General features: G+C 45.1%; 1 long non-coding RNA gene across 5 annotated transcripts in view; it reads left to right on the forward strand.

The window, feature by feature from the left end:
- The window catches only part of LOC309874246, an 89,162-nt gene extending 73,030 nt beyond the window's left edge, over window positions 1-16,132 (forward strand). For all 5 annotated transcript variants that reach the window (XR_014316800.1, XR_014316801.1, XR_014316802.1 and 2 more), the window contains one exon: window positions 14,072-16,132. This is a non-coding gene — a long non-coding RNA (uncharacterized lncRNA). The remainder of the gene's footprint in view (window positions 1-14,071) is intronic.
- The last annotated feature ends 913 nt before the right edge of the window (window positions 16,133-17,045 follow it).

The raw sequence follows: 17,045 nt of genomic DNA on the forward strand, positions 1-17,045 counted from the left end.
TGCATTCCTGGCTGGGAGCTGCGTCCCTGAAGAGGCTGGGTGCTCAGCTTTGAGCATTTTCAGTGCTGAGTAACTGCTAATGATAACTGTCTGGCCCTTGGAGGTCCCTGGATGAAGCCTCCCTCGAGTTTTGCAATAGTTCAGATAAATCAGTGCCAATCCCTGATGCGCATACCAGCTTAAAACCTTCTTTAGTCAGCGCAGTCTGAGGACTGAAGGCCTGGTGCTGGGTTCCCGAGCTCCTTGCAGCACACTGCTGTGAACACAAAACACCAGATAGTTTAATCCTACCTGCATGAGATTTTAGGCTGTACTTTCCTCAGTCCTGAAGGAATTGGGGTTTTACTCCGGAAAAGAGGAGGCTAAGGGGAGACCTCATCGCTCTCTACAACTACCTAAAAGGAGGTTGTACTAAAGAAGGTGTTGGTCTCTATTCTCAGGTGACAAGTGGTACAATTTGAGAAAACAGTCTCAAGATGCACCAGGGAAGGTTTAGATTGGACATTAGGAAGAATTTCTTCATGGAGAGGGTGGACCCTGTTCTGTTTTCTTCATTGGAACGGGCTGCCTGGGGAAACAGGGGAGTCCCCACAGTTGGAGGTATTTTAAGAACCATGTGGACACGGCACTAAGGGGACTTGGTAGGTCAGGTTGATGGTTGGACTTGGTGATCTTGAAGGTCTTTACCAACTTAGACGATTTTGTGATTCTCTCATGCAGTAGCAGGACACAAATCTAGTATATTACTGTGGCCCAGCAAAGTGGTAACTCATTAAGGGGTGGTATCCCACCAGTGTCCCCAACGTCTAAATTACAGCACAGCTGGGAACCCTCTTGGATAGCACAGTGATGCTGAGCATGGTAGGGAGTGGAGCTGAGCTCTTCCCATGCTGCCGTTATTCTGCACTTGCCAAATTTTACACCCAAACCCTGTCTCTGTGAATTTAATGAAGTTTATGTTTTTGCTATGATTTGGGTATGTGTCTCTTCTGGAAAACATTTTTGGTTAATTCCTCGCCCACGGATTCTCCTTGCTCTCTCTGTCTGCTGTACTTTTATTGCATTGCACTCTGTACTCATGTGTGCTGTCCAGCAGTGTGACGTGTCCCAGCTCAGCTCAGTGATGGTTTTATTGTGCTGCAGTCTTGTTTTTCCCATGTTAACAGGTACTTCCCCAGCCTCCTCGTAAGCCAAGACACTGCCTCTTCACAGCAACATCTAAATGTTTATTTACTTTGTAGGTTAGTCCTCTCCCTTTGTGATTTCACTGCATATGTGCAGGATGTAATGATAAAAAAAATCATTTGGGCTGTCTCCTATTTCAGACATTTTTACTTCTCTAGAGTAGCCATGTGGGGTCATGGCCTCAAAATAAACTGGTCCAGTCTTGTTTGTGAACTGGATTGTGTGTGACCCATCTGGGTCTTGGGTGTGGGGTCTGGCAGGGAGCTTTGGGAATGCCTGGTGTAGGTATTGTTTTTCTGATAGGTGGGTGATCTTTATTTTTAGCTGATGCTATGTATATGTTATTTTTCAAAGGTAGAAGGTGAAGTACTGAAATGTGTGTGTATTTTATGTGCATTTATGGTCAGGGCTAACTGCATATTGCTTATGTAGCATCGCAGAAATGTCATGTTTATGTGTTTCATGGCCATTTGAGCATTTTGACCATGTCTTCTAACCAGACCTAGCAGTTAAACATTACAATACTGCGATTGTAAACCTGACCCACCTCATGACCACAGCCTGGTATATTTATGATGATAACATCCAGGGGAAAGCAAACATACACGGATCATGTATACACACAAGGATAGTGGAGGGTGGGATCTGATTGTAAGGTGGAAGCTGCTTATGGAAGTGTCAAGATGCTGAGTATGGAGAAGCCAGATGTTTTCTGGTCTTTTTCTTAGGTTTTGCATCAGTGGTTTGTGCAATATTGCTGCTTCCTATTAAAGTTAACATTGTCTTATTAAAATTAACAGTGTCTTATTAAAATTAAGTGTCTATGGCTGCTTAAATCATATGTATGTGTACAAAAAGCTGCTCTCACAGGTGGTGTGTATCAGACTGTGTGTCTTTCCTGCCTGAGCTCGTCCCCTCATGCCTTTGCCTTCCTCACCATTCACAGAACTGTCCCCCGGACCTTTGCATCTCCGTAGGGTCTTCACTGCCTTTTCCTGGAAAGCCTGGGGACAGGACCAGGAAGGACTTGTTGGGGAGGTGAATGAGATCATCCAGACCTTGTCCATGGAAGGAAATGGAGCTGGCGATGAGGTGGGGAAGTTGTTAGGGATCAGCTGAACTGTCAGGGTCTGTTACAGCCAAGCAGGAGCCAGAGAAGGCACCTGAAACACTGCCCAGAAGGGACCTCAGGAAGTCTCTTGTGCTGCCAGTACTAGAGGGGAGCAACCAGAGCCAAGTCTTGAGAACCTTCAGGGATGGAGGTGTTATCTCTCCAAGTGACCCCTTCCAGCACTACACTGTCCTGCTCACAAGAAAGCTTTCCCTGGTGTCCTACACAATCCTTCCAGGCCAGTTTGTGAATGTTGCACTTTTTTATGTTGTCTGTTGTCTTAGCTAAGATGGGATGTTCAAGAATTTGGATGGAGACAGATGTCTTCTCTGGGCCACCTGTGGGAATCAAGTGATGGCACCAGTGGACACTGAATTCATCTGCAGATGTCTCCTCAAGACTATGCAACCTTGTACGAGGCTCTGATAGTAACTCTTTTTGGGAATAATGTCCCCTAGTAAATTTGATCCTTTTCCAGAGAACCACATACATTTCTGATTTATGAAGCTGTGCATTGAAAACCAGTGTGGAGCTAGAGTAAGGGGGTGGAGGTCATGAAGGATTCATTACTAAATCTGTGGTGTATTGGGCTAATATCTGAGTGTTCTGGGGATGATGTTTTATAACCTTCACACTGATTCATACCTGCAATTCTATTGGAGCCTGTGGCCAGATCAGTATCAGCTCACTTGAACCAACAGGGCTCCGTGTGACATGGTTCACAGGCAAGTCATACCAAAATCACTTGGACACAGTGCACTTTCATTGAAGGGGGGAATAACAAACAGGTGGCAAAACATAAGAACTAGCAGCACTGCCAAATAGCTTCATGTGCTGGTTTTGGTTTCAGATTTTGTTTATTTTGCCTGAATTTATCAACTGGATTCCTAAAACAAGAGGATCTGAGAGGCCTTCGACAATAATAGGTGGAGCTCAGCTGTGGAAGAGAGGGTCACCGTTGTGACCAGGGTTTTTCTGCTCTCAGTGAGCCTGATGGGAGCTGTTGGCTTGGAATGAGATGAATGGGGATTTTGTAACTTGTCATTCCCTGGGGTCACGACAGGGAGAGCTGATGTTCCTGCAGATGGGCCATGCATAATGACATACCAAAAATACCTGTTTATTGGGTTGTGTCCTTCTGTGGGAAGACATCAGATACACATTGTGACGGGGATTAATTCCTTAGGCCATACCATAAAGATAATGCTTTCCAGATGATCTTTTCCTGGAAAGATTTCCTATCCAAATGTAGGTCCAAAGAACATAAAGCTGATGGTTTGGGCTATTATATATTACTCCTAAAAACCTGAATGTGTGTTTGGTATTTTGGATAAACAGGTATAGTTGCAACCCCTTCCTTGTGAGCTTGCCAGTGGGGGTGCCCCTGGTGCAGGCAGGGCTGCTGTGTGGTTCAGCAGAACCAGATGGAATGGGCTTTCATCGCATCCAATCACTGGAAAATCACTTACCTTGCAGGTTATCCTGGAAGGAGATGTCTCGGTGATGGGGAAGAATGGGTTATCTTGTTGAATTGAATTTTCATAGGTCTTTAGTGGTTGTGCTAAAAAAAAAAAAAAAAAAATCTTGATGCTTGTTGGGATTCATTTTTTGTGTGTTCCTTGAGAGCACAAGAAGATACAGGACCTAGTTTTCTTGAGAGACTAGTGGTTGTCCATGTTTTAATCTTTTGTCTAATTGAAGGCTTTTAAAGCATTTCATTTTCCTGAAGTGGGCAGGAGCCCAAGCCTGAGATTCTTTTGTTGCCACAAACTTCCTGTGTGACCTCGGGAAGGTGACACAGCTGGACACGTTCACAAGTGTGACTTGGCAGCCTGAACTCTGGCCCACTTGGACACGTTTGACCTGTGTGACTGTGCCAGTTAGAGCCAATGCTCTAAAACAAAACAAAACAAAACAAAAAACAACCAACCAACCAAAAAAAATCAAACAATTTCTAGCCTAATTTATTGGCAAGAGAGGGTACAAGTGATGCTCTGTAGGAGCCTTTTCCTCCATGGACTTTGGGAAGTTTCCAGACAGTTGGCTTAGATGAGGAACAGCTGAGAGAAATAAAATGGTTTAGACTGGAGAAAAGGAGGCTGAGGGAAGACTTCATCACTTGGTACAACTACCTGCAAGGAGGTTGTACTGAGGAAGTCATCAGTCTCTTTCCTCAGATCACAGGTGATAGTACTCACAGAGTCATAGAATATCCTGAGTTGGAAGGGACTCACAAGGGTCATCAAGTCCAATCCCTGGCTCCACACAGGGTCATCCAAAAATCAGACCATGTGTCTGAGAGCGTTGTAGAAACACTTCTTGAACTGTAAGGCTCGGTGCTGTGACCACTGCCCTGGGGAGCCTGTCCCAGTGCCCAACCACCTCTGGGTGCAGAACCTTTCCCTAACCCCCAGCCTGACCCTCCCCTGTCCCAGCTCCATGCCATTCCCTCGGGTCCTGTTGCTGTCCCCAGAGAGCAGAGCTCAGCGCTTGCCCTTCCACTGCCCTCATCAGGGAGCTGCAGGCCACCATGAGGCCTCCGCTCAGTCTCTCCTCTTCTTCAGGCTGAACAATCCAAGCGACTTCAGCCACTCCTCATACATCTTGCCCTTAGGCCTTTCATCATCTTTGCCCTCCTTTGAACACCCTCTAACAGCTTTGTGTCCTTCTCACACTGTGGCACTCCAACCTGCACACAGTGCTGGAGGTGAGGCCACACAGCTCAGAGCAGAGCAGGACAATCCCTCCCCTTGCCCGGCTGGTGGTGCTGGGCCTGAGGCACCCAGGGTAGGGTTGACCCTTAGGGCTGCCAGGGCACACTGCTGGCTCATCTGCAACTTGCCATGGACCAAAACCCCAAATCTTTTTCTGAGGGACTGATCTCTAGCCTCTTGTCCCCCAGTTTGTATGTACAGCCAGGGTTGCCCTGTCCCAGGTACAGAAGCTGGCACTAGCACATGTTAAAATTCATACTATTGTGATAGCCTAGCTCTCTAATTTGCTCAGATCTCTCTTCAAGGCTTCTCTACCCTCAAGGGAGTCAACAACTCCTCCCAATCTACTGTCACCTGCAAACTTACTTAGTATACCTAGTATACTCAAGAAAATGGTCTCAAGTTGAACCAGGGGAGGTTTAGATTGGATATCAGGAAGAATTTATTCATGGAGAGGATGATTGAAGATGGGAACAGGGTGCCCAGGGAAGCGGTGGAGTCCCCATCTCTGGACGTGTTTAAGAGACACATGAATATAGCATTTAGGGATATGGTTTAGTGGTGGACTTTACAAAATTAAGTTGCTGGTTGGATTTGATGGTCTCTTCCAACCTTCAAAGTTCTATGTTCCTAGATGAGATGCCTAATTTCTTGATAGATGAGATTAGGGAGATAGCAGTCCCTCCTGTAAATTGCTGTTGCTTGTATGTCAAATGAGTTTAATGATACAAATGAGTTTAATGATGGTCCTTGCTTTTTTGAAATTGAGGGTAAGTACAAAATGTGGAGCTGCTGCCTGGCTACAGCAGTGGGTGGGTGACTGTGTTTGAGATCACAGGCAGTTCTGGTCATCGCCGCAGGCAGCATTTTAAAAATGCCAGCATGCCAAGGGTTAATGTGTACACTTTGGTATCTCGTGATGAACTGATGAGTTCAGGCTTTTAAAGCAATTTTACTGCTGCACGCCACCACAAACCTTTTCATTTAAGATGTTCCTTTCATGAAGCTTCAAATAGCACCCACGTCGGACTGAAATCGAAATCTCCAGGAGAGATTAGGACAATTTCACTTGAGGTTTTTGTTGTGGTTTCTTGCAGGAGAAATGAAGAGGGTAAGATAACCAAGGTCAGCACCTCACTTCAAGCTGCCAGTTGGGCTCCTCGTGGGGAAGAGGTATTGAGTTACCATATGTGTGTAATTTATCCATTGTGCTGCTGACCAAATAATCCAGTAAAATGACAGCAAAAAAGATGGGAAAATTATGAAAACTTTTTGCTGTAAACTGAGCTGACAAAATTGCACTCAGAGTTGTGTTTGGGTATCAAGTGAAGCATTCTCTTCAGAAAGTTCTGGAGAGACATTTTTATCCAAAGTTTTGCAGAAAAGTCACAGTGCCCATGAGGTGTGGAGCAGAGCATGTCTCTTCACACGGGGTCATGTTGATCTGGGTCTCGTTGCTCTTAGAGTTTTGGGCACACTGATTCTGATTATGGTTTGCATTTATTACTACTCAATATATTTTTTGTCATTAAATTTGATTAATTAGTGTTTAATATTAGGATATCTTTTATAAGAGCTACTACTACCTTGTACTTACTAGCCTCACTTTTCTAGTAAAGTTGCTAAATGCTTCCTAGCCCTGGGATGGGATGCACATGTGTCTCCTTTGACGTCCTTGGGCATGTTATCCAAGTGCAGATTACAGGTGCTGACAACCCTCTGACCCATTTTCTTTTGTTTGCAACCTCATTTTGCACTTTAACTTGATTTGTATGAAATAATTGAACTAAGTACAGTATTATTTTAGTCTAATTTATACGCATTTGACATTATTGACTTTTTTGCTTTATCTGGGTTAAGTCTCAAAGATGACATTCCAGCTTTCTCTGCCAACATTGTTTTTTGTCTAGTTAATATAGAATTAGCCTTAAAGGAGTGAGTGGATTTTGAAAAGTTATTTCTGACCTTCTGCTTGTTTTTGCCATGTCAGAACTGCGTGTTTTTAAGAAAATCACACTTCAGCAGAAGGCTGCCTTCAACAACACGCTAGAGCACTGTGTGATGCCAAGGAAATCATTTGCTGCAGAGTCCCAATATTGCAATCCTTGTTTTTCCTGGGATATCTCCCATGGACCTTCTGGCTGATTTTTCTCTCATGAGATCCAACTTGATCATCATCTGTTGTGGTATGTGGGGCTTCAAGCCAAGAATATCCATTATTTTTGAAACATGATTATTACTGTTCAAAATAGGCTTTTTTTCCATGATCTTATAAGATTTTACCACATCTCTAATAAGCTAATTTTATCCCTGCTTTGGCATCTGTACTCCTTGATGTTATTTTGGTGTGTACTTTATATATATCTTATACATAGCTCTGTGCATGCATGCATCACTATATGTGATTTATATACAGCCTGCCTTGCCTGTGCTGTCACAGGGAAATCATTCTCACTTTTGTGGTGGGGGTCTTGGGTCAGATATGTCAGGGCCATTGCCAGACCTCTCTGTGAACTGTCCCAGTTTGCTTCCCTTCATCCCCAAATGAAACTGCTGCTCCTCCCAGGCAAGACAAGACATGAACCATCTGCTGCTTTAGCTATGTGCATGGGAGGGGTGTGTGGGCTTTGTAGCTGCAAGGTGGAAGCCCCCAGATCTCCAAGTTACAGGTGTGTACAGTCTTGGGTCCACAAATGCCTTCCTGTGGTCAAAGCAGAAATGAGGAAAATGGCTTTAAAAACTGGGATAAAACTGCCCTGAAAGATGAGGGGAAATGTGCTGGACCATGCCTGGAGTGACTGCTGTAGCACAGGTGTAGGTGAAGGCTGAAGGCAGTGGTGGTGGGTGGAGGAGAAGATCATCAGGGAGGAACTCTGCATCAGATGTGAGACTTGAAAGGAAAATACTGATTTGGATATTGAGATGGTTAATGGTGGTAAGTGGATCCCCCTGTTGCTTCTTATATTCCTTACTTTGCTACATTTTCATTATTCACACTTTGGGTAAAACCAGGGATCTGCAGCCCAATAAAAAGACTTAAGTTGTCACAGTCTGAAATTGGGTGCAACCATCTCTTCTTCCCTCTTGTCCTCCATCCCCAGGTCTTTTAGGATGGGGAATTTTGAATGGGTTTGTGTAGAGAAGGAATTTCCTCCTGAGGGAAGGGGTGAGGATGTGTTTTGGTGGTGTATGTCCTAGGTTCACACGCACAAACTTAATAACAAAGGAGGAGGAACCCAACAAACCAATGTGCTTTTGGGGCAGAAAAGGAACCAGTTGTAACCATGGGGTCAAGTTGTGGGAGAAAATTGGACCCTAATGTTCAGCTCCAACCTGAAAGAACCCATGGAGCAAGATGGCCACTTAATTGACCTATCTTTTGGTCCTGTTTGGAAGAGGATGTTCTCATTGCATGAACATTAATGACCTTTATGGTCTCTGCACTGTCAGCATCATGTCTGCAAAGGAGATGGAGACATCATCTGCCGTGACCGTGTCAGTTTTACATATTTGCATAATGTAAACCCCAGTGAAGCTGAATTGTGACAGGTGTCTTTGTAATAGGCAAATAGAAGTTTACAAGAAGCTCTGGAGTTTCTAGACTGAAAACGTGAAAACAGACACTTAAAATGTTTGTGGTCTAGTGTGTGGAGGAGGGTTTGTTTCTTTGTGACAGTTCAGTTTTGGGAAGAAGATAAGAAGATGAAGTTATTATTTATTACAGTAAATTTACCATGTACTTTCACGGTCAGTTTTGAGGTTGTCATCTGAGGCAGGTGTTATGCCCAACATAGGGGTCTTGGTGGGCTTCAATTTTAGCTAGATTTTACATCAAATTTCTGGACTGCATAAAGATGCAGCTCTTGCTTTGAGGAGTACTGCAGCTTGCCACCAGTTATTTGCATTAATAACATTGGTGGACCTCCATCCTCAGTACTGGGGCTGTTACTCTTTCTTGATTTGATGCAAACACCATTTTTCTACAAAAAAAAAAAAAAAAAAGAAAAGAAAAAAGAAAAAAGAAAGAAAGAATAAAAGAAAAAAAAAAGAGAGAAAGAAAAGAGAGAGACCTTACAGTTTGATACAGGCCACAAAGGTGTTAAAACATTGAGCCTGAGTTTTGTCACTTACTGTCACCTTCTTCAGTGAGAGCTCTGCTGATGATAAAAAGGTTTCAGCAGTGTGAAATTGCTGAAGGAAAGAAAACACTTAGAAGTTTCAGCTTAATAGTCACTCAAACCATAGCTCGTTCTGGAAGGGTTGGTGTGTGTGTGGACATGAGTAAGCCTTCAGAGATCAGCGTGGGCTGTATCAGACAGAGTGGGGGTTTCCCAGGTTAGACCTGGAGATCTCCAGTCAAGAGTTCAATGTCATTGCAGCTGCCTCTACAGGAAGGCTTTGGCTAATGCTGTGCGGCAACTGCTGTCAAAAATGGGTATTATTCCCTTGGCAGACAAAGCTATAACAGGAAAAATGTCTTGTGTCAACCTGGCCTTTGAAATTCAAATGAGTAAGAGCAACCTCACTTTTAAATGTCATCATGTGCTTTGTGTGCTTTCTTCATAACTTGGTTGCTTGCCTTTCTGTGGTTACTGCATTGCAAGGCTTTTACTTCAAATGGTGCTTCAACTAAGGGAAAGGAGAGGAGAAAGTGTTGCGTGGGGAGTCCTGCGGGGCTGCTGCCCAGCTGGAGGTTGTGCTGACCCCGGATTGACTCTGAAGCATCAAAATAAGCATTTTGTTCCTCTAAAAGCCCAGCTGATGGTAGAAATACCTGCAGCCTTGTTTTCTTTCATCATAAAACTTGGGGGAAAGGTGTGTGAAGGAGCATTGCTAACTTTGCTTTGCAGCATTGCTTTTTTCTTTACATTGCGGGTCCAATTTAGGTTCTTTTTGTGCCTGGCGTGCAAGGTGGGCTCTGGTGCTGCCGAAACGCCTTGAGGTTGGCTCATACCTGTGTTTATTGCCTTCTGCATGGTACAGTGCTGGGGTTTGCAGCACCATGCAGCTCCGTAGTGGACATCTGACCCTCCAGACTGAATCCCAAGTCATGTGCTGAGCCATGACTGGAAGTGGGGAAGTCCTTCTGTGGAAAGCCAGTTACGGAAATGAACTGTGTTATTTTGGGCTACACCATGACGAGCTGACTGGTAGGGAGGTTTCTGCTCGGTCTGCAATTAACCCAATGGTGACAATAAGAACAGAACAAAAAAAAAATCATTAAAAGTGAACAAAAAACCCGGAAGGATGTTTTGGATGCCAGAGGATGATCATCCACAGAATTTAATTGTTTTAAGCTAATCCAGTGATTAGTTCAAGTTGGCTTTACAGAATCCTGTCTGAGCAATGGACATTTCTGTGGAATTAATCAGAAAGAACTGCAGTTCCTTTTACCGTGTGCAAAAATAGCCCTCAGACTGAGGACAATGTGTAATAGCAATGACTGTAGCTGTTGACTTTAGCCAGAAATACGTAGCCAGTAAAAAATAAAAATAAAAATAAAAAATCTGGAAATATCTCACAGGCCTCTGAATCTCTGCTGTAAACCACTTGGAGCTTTATTGCGATGGGTGGGTAAGGGAGTTGAAAAGAGTAGCAGGAGTTTTGGGATGAGGTGCTGAGGTTGGATCCATGCTGTGGGATGGGATGGGATGGGATGGGATGGTTGTGTGCGTGCATGGGAGTAGCAGACCCACAGTGTGTCAGTCCGGGGCTTGAGGAGTGGTTTGCAGAGCTGGGGACAATGCTTGGTTAGTCAGCGTACCATTGATGGCCTTTTACTTTGATGGGATGAAGGATCAGTTTTGAAAAAAAAAAAAAAAAAAAAAGGAGAGAGATTGTGGGCACCTTTTCCTCCCTTTATTGATGTTGAAATGCTGTGTATCCTGCATTTCAGGTGATTTAAATCTGCCTCAAGGGTCAATGCATGGTGGTTCAATGAAATGCGCTGGCTTTTTGCAGAGGATGAGGCATTGCTAATCCAAACCATGTGTGTCTGGCTGGGTGTGGGGGGCACTGCTTGGGGTGGGTGGATGGGGCAGCTGCCCTACACATCTCCTCTGGTTGCTCACTCCTGGTTTATGGCACAGACAATGCAAAATGCAGCAGCTGGGATCTGCACAGCAGTGCTCACACAATGGAGGAGGTGGAATTTGTCTTGTCAGGTGTCTAGGAAAGGGTGAAGTGAGCAGCAGCATGTTCCCACCTCTTCTCAGCACCCTTCGCCTTGCAGACCTCATATTTTGACACTTTCAAATTGGTGATGTGCAGAGGGCTTTCCGCTCTAAGCATGGTTTTGCTAGTTTTCAGCAAAGTTTTTCCCCTCCCTCTGCTTTCAGCATATTACTTTTTTAAGGGCATAAACAGCCTGGTGTTTTGGGGCAGGCTGCTGGTGCTGGTGCTTAAAGGATGTGGGGGCACAAGCATTGGGGGATGCTGCAGCAAACACCACAGCGGATGGAGTGGGGCCTCCCCGGGCCGAGGTGAGCTTCACCCTCATGTAATGATCTCAGCTTCCTGCAACTCCCTGCTTGTATGGGTTAGTGTCTTTCCCACCCTACAGTGCCATTTGTTGGGTGAAGTCACAGTGATACTGATCCCTACAGCCTCTTCCTGCAAGGAACCTGCCCACAAACTGCTTTTATTTAGCGTGGCAAAGCACAGGTTTGTAAAAGGGCTTAGGTACTGTAAGTCCGTGCCAGCTCGTGTATTGTGTTAGTAAAATAAATGTTGTCATCTTTTGAAGGAAGGCGTTGAAAGCTGCCGTAGCCCGTTACAAACAGCTGGTGTGTTGGGTGACGAGCTACCGTCCCCTTTTCCATTTCCTTCTCCACTTCTCTTTCCGTTTCCTTTTCTGTTTCTATTAATAATGTTAAGTTTTTCTGCTTCATGCTTCTTTAACTTTTTGTTCACCTAAACCTTTCAAGGTGTGTGTTAACTTGACTGAGTTTAAATGCTTTGCCTTTGCTTTGTTGAGAATCGCACGTCGTTTGAATGATTGCTGTTATCTCAGTTTCCCTGTGTCTTCTGGATGGCTGCTTTTGATTTCAAAGGTACATTTGTTGAAAAAAGGAAGATTTCCACAAAAATGCTTGTAGTTGCACCTCTGACTCTTTCACACAGGGTTCCTGTTGAGCAGCTGTCCCGTTTTACTGAGCAGCTGGAGTTGGAGGCTCATTAAAGGAGCAGGAAACCTAATTTCATTTATTTCTGCTGCATGCGTGTGAATTTGGGTGTGCGCTACTTTTGGGTGTGCTCTGCAGGGAAAATGTGTGCTTAATGTGGCTGAGCCTCCTCCTTTGTAAATGGAGAATTGATCCAAATTTACCACTGGGTTTTCTTTAAGCTCTTTGAGAACATTTGGTAAAGGAACTTACTGAAATCCACACTTCTGCTTCGGTTACTGTTACCCTGGGGGTGAAGTGCATCTGATGTGGTCCTCTGGGGGATGAGGTGGGGATGAGAAGGTGCTGGGACCCCCACGACATCTTTGGCTGTTGTGTAGTCTTCAGCTTGTGTAGTCTGCTGCTTCTGCCTCAGCATTTTCCCCCTTCTCTCCTTCCTTACACTCAGGCAGCTCACTTTCCAGTTACACTCGGGCAGCTTTCCAGTTGAGGCTGCGCAACCCCTCTCTGTGGGTGCCTGGATGGAGAACTTCCCACCCACCTCAGGTGCTCCTGAGCGCTCCTAGGTCTCCCCAAGGAGGCTGCACCTGTTCTCCCTCAGTGCTCTCCTCCCTTCCACCCAGATTTCTTTCCATTTCCCAGCCCTGCAACTGGTGTGGCCGGGGTAGTGCAGCACATCACAGACTCAGACTGCCACTCCACCTTCCGCAGGGATTTAATCAGCAGTGCCTGATCTCAGCCCAACCCTCACCTGCTGCCTGTGTTGCCCTCAATGCACAGAGATGGCAAACAGGCTGCTTCAAAGCTTCAGCATCACCTCTTCCATGTGGGGGAGCAGGAACCTTTTTTGGACATGAATTTGCAAATGAAGGCTGGTGGAGGTGAAGTCTGAAGCTTTTCCACATTGTGCTGCAGGAGCATGCCTGCTTCATGCCTCCTTCATGCCTCCTTCACTTGCTTTCCTTGTGGAATTCAGTGAATGGAAGTTACAGGCAGCACCCAGTTGGAGAAGAGACGTGGTTTTGCTGGGCACTGTAAGTACTTCCCATTGCATCAGTGCCTGTGCGTCCTGCAGGCGCAGCCTTCGCCCCGTTGCTGCCGGCTGGGCAGGCACCAGGCTGGCTGCTCCCATCTAATAGCTGGAAATTAAGGCTGGGAGCGAGTGAGAGCTGCTTGGCAGCAATGTAGAGGACTTGTGTGATGGAGCAGAGGCTGAAACTCAAGAGAGAAGATATTCCTACACATCAGGAGCTGAGTGTGGCAGAGCACGGTGGGGTACCTCCACAGCCTTGCAGGGTACTTGTGTACTTTTTCAAATGGATGAAGCTGAAACCCCACCAAAACAATTTCCAAAGAAACTGGTGTTTAAAAAAAATAAAACAAAAATAATCAAAGGTTGGAGTGTTTTGAGGTCTTTACAGCTGCCGCAGCCCCTGCTTGGGGACTGGCCCTCGGGCAGGTTGCAGTGCATACAGGGCAGGGGGCTGGGGAGAGGAGGAGTCAGAGTGGGTTAAATTCCAGAGAGGGATGCGGAATTACAAGAGTTATCCTTGGGAAAGGTGGATCTGCAGGCATTCGGTGAAAGAGCTGAGAGGAGGAGGTGGATTAGGTGAGGGCGTGGATTCCAGGAAAGGGTTTATTTCTTAGATTGCAGATGCTTAATGTTATTAGCATCCAAATGGCTCCAGCTGGGCTTTGAAGTCAGCATCTCATTGAGAAGTAAAGAGCAAAAGAGGTGTGGGGAATAATTTATTTCATTTGGAGCTGGTGAATGTATTTCTCTGCAAGACCTCTGCAAAAATGTATTTTGCTGCAAGAGTTAGCAGCAGGACTGTACGTGGTTTATTTTGGGAGAATTGTTTCTGTGAAACACAAGGCATTTATCACTTTTTTTGTTTGTTTGTTTGTTTGTTTTTTGGTCTTTTCTCTCTCAATAGTCAAGCTTGATTTATGCAGAAGACAGCAGAAAGCCACAAAACTAGAGCCTCAGTAATTTCTTTACACCCACCATTTCCCAGCGCTCTGGATTGGAAACCAACCTCGGCAGCTGCCGACTGTCTCGTCTTTCCTCCGTGTGAACCTGCTTCTAGGGAGCTAGCTGGGAGCTGCAACACTTCCCCCTTCCATCTCCTTCACAGATCTGGCTTTCACGACCATTACAACCAGTTCCTGCCCACAGGATGGCCCAGCAGCGTGCCTTTGATCCAGATCAGACGTGGGCTTCTCCGTGGGATGGGTGCCCATCAAGTCCAACCATCAACCTGACCTACCAAGTCCCCCATGTAGCAGCGTGCCCTGACTCGTCCCTGCTGAAACTGCCCCACTCCCTGCCCAGGGGCTCTGCTTTTCTGGGTGCCTGTTTGGGGCCATTGCTGATTCCTGGTGAAGTCTTTCCACCAATTCTGTCTTGCACCCTACATCCCTGTGTTTGTGCCCTACAGCTGCAGCCACCACATCGTCCACAGCAGCTCATCTGGGGTGGGACATACAGCATGGTGAGATGAGTTAGGCACTGGTCCCAGTGAAGTGTAGTCTGAGATTGGAGCTAGGAAAGCAACACCTGTAATTTTGGTTGTAATTTGGACAATGTCAGAGCCCTTTCTGACAAAGAGCATTTCAATGTTTTAACAAACAGAAGAGGAAGGGGAATATGGAGCTTGGAAGGAGTCTCCTGCTGCACTTTTAGGAGAAATGGGCGCTCCTGGCTGCCCTGCACCTGTGACATGAAGGGGGTGAAAGCAGCTCTCTTGTCTGTTCACTCGCTTTTCTTTCCCACTTATGTGGTCTGTGCAATTTTGAAAGCATTTTGTGTGTATTTTTTTCCTCTTCTCCTAGACTAAGTGGGTGTCTTCTCTTTTTTTCTTAGCTGGTTCATTCATGCAGAAGTAGGGAATAGTGAAATATTATGTTTTTTTCCTTCTGAAAAGAGATAAATGTGTTTGGTAGTGAGAACAGTTTTTGGTAGTTGTCTGAGGCAGCTTGAAATTCTTAAGGAAAATCATAATTGTTCCATTAGGACAAGATGTTTGCAAGCATCTTGCTGAACAGGCCAAGAAGCTCCAAACAAAACCAAAACAGAGACAAACACCATTCTTTCCAGCTATGAAATTTGCATCTGATTTGGAGTTTTGGTTATAAGCAGTTTCCCAGAAAAACAAAATGAGCCTCTTATACATACATTATGCCTTCCCTTCCTCCTCCTTCTCCTCCTTCTGCTGCTCATTGCCTGTGTGCTGGGCTGTCACCCTTCTGCCACCAACAGAGACAGCACCACTGGTGACCTCTGTCCTTGCACTCATTCAGCCACAGCTCACTGTGTTGTTAGAAAGGGGAGATGGGGAGAGGCTACCGGATTTTTGGCTGTGTTGAGTTGCTAGACTCATGCCATGTCGCTGTGTTGTGGAACTGAACTATATGAGTTTCAGCCCATTCTGCCTCACCCTTTGGGATTACATCCATGTGATTTATAGGATGAAAAAGTGTTTTTTCTTTGTTTTATTTTTCCCTCTCCAACTGTGTCAAGAGTTCTGAGGTATAGAAGGTCATTAATTTTCTTATTTTCTCCTTCAAACTATATTGAAACTAATTCCAGGCCTCCATAAATAAATACAGCACAGGGCAAAATTTTATTTCAACAGAAGGGAAAAGTCCAGTACGCCATCAGCTCCTTCTATTTCAGTGCGTGGTTGTCTTGTCACCCACCTACACCTAGAAATATGCTTTATTCTTGTGTGTTTACAGAGGCATTCGAGCTCAACGTGATCGAGCCTGGTGGTTGCTGGGATGGTTCGTCAGGCACTTCCAGGTGCCATCTGTACACAAGGACGTTGGTGATGTGGCAAATGGCTGTTTTCACATGGCTGTTGGACTTGCCTTTTGATGATCACCTAGGATCTTAAAGCCTTTGTACATTCATATTTATCTTTGTGTTGGCTGCATTTCAACTCACTTTCTTCCCTGTGAACAAGTTCTATTCTGTTGAATAAACCGTTCCTCGCAAACCATAGCAGTGAGGTCATTGCTGTTGTGGGGGTTTTGTTTGGGTTGGGTTGGGTTTTTAGCAGCTGTTGCCACCCAAGGGTGGATTTCCCTTCATTATACACCTTCTAACTGGTTTTCCACCGTTCTTACCTTGTGGATTCCTAAATATTTTTGTTTATTTTGTGGAGGTGTGGGATCCTTTCGAGGAACTTTTAAGTCTCCTGACAATAAGCTTGTGTTTCTTAATAATTTTTCCACAAACCTAAACAGTATGGTACACAGTTCCCCAAATTATTCCCAAAGCAATTGGCTTGAAAGGCACCATTCAAACAAGGCAGTGTTGTACACTTGTTCGCTTAAACCTATTCTTTCTAGAAGTTATTAGCTGTGGCTATTAGGAATTTTCTGTATCATAGTGAATTTGTAACCCTTCATTCTCATGTAACTGTTGTGGAGGACAGAATCAAAGGTCTGCTGGGCATCCACTTGGGCATATGAGCTTGGGCAGAGCACTGTGTCTCCGTGGCTTTTGTCTTAAGCTGGACTGTGTCCAGTTGACCTTAGTATGAGTGGAGCAAGCCCAGGTCTGTTTGCACATGTCTAGGTAGACATGTTCCACTAGGATCTGGTGAAATCCCTGCTTCATCTGCTCATCAGAGCCATGGAGGGACCCATTTGCCTTTTCTGTACCTGTGGACTGTCTGGCATTGGATATACAGAACCTGCATGGCTGTAATCAAAGCTAGCCTGAAGATACCTGTAAAGTCTAATTGTTATGTTAATAAAACAAAAGGAATTGTTTGTGTTCAACCAAACAGAATCATACTTTTTCTGAGAAGCCAGTGTTTTCACCTTTGGAGAAATCCTTACCAAAGGCTCTGGTAGCTGACTTAAAGAACAGGTGAAAAGCACAGGCACTTGCCCAAAAAA

The sequence above is a fragment of the Aythya marila genome, assembly GCF_965140915.1.
Source record: "Aythya marila genome assembly, chromosome: 2".
NCBI lineage: Eukaryota > Metazoa > Chordata > Aves > Anseriformes > Anatidae > Aythya > Aythya marila.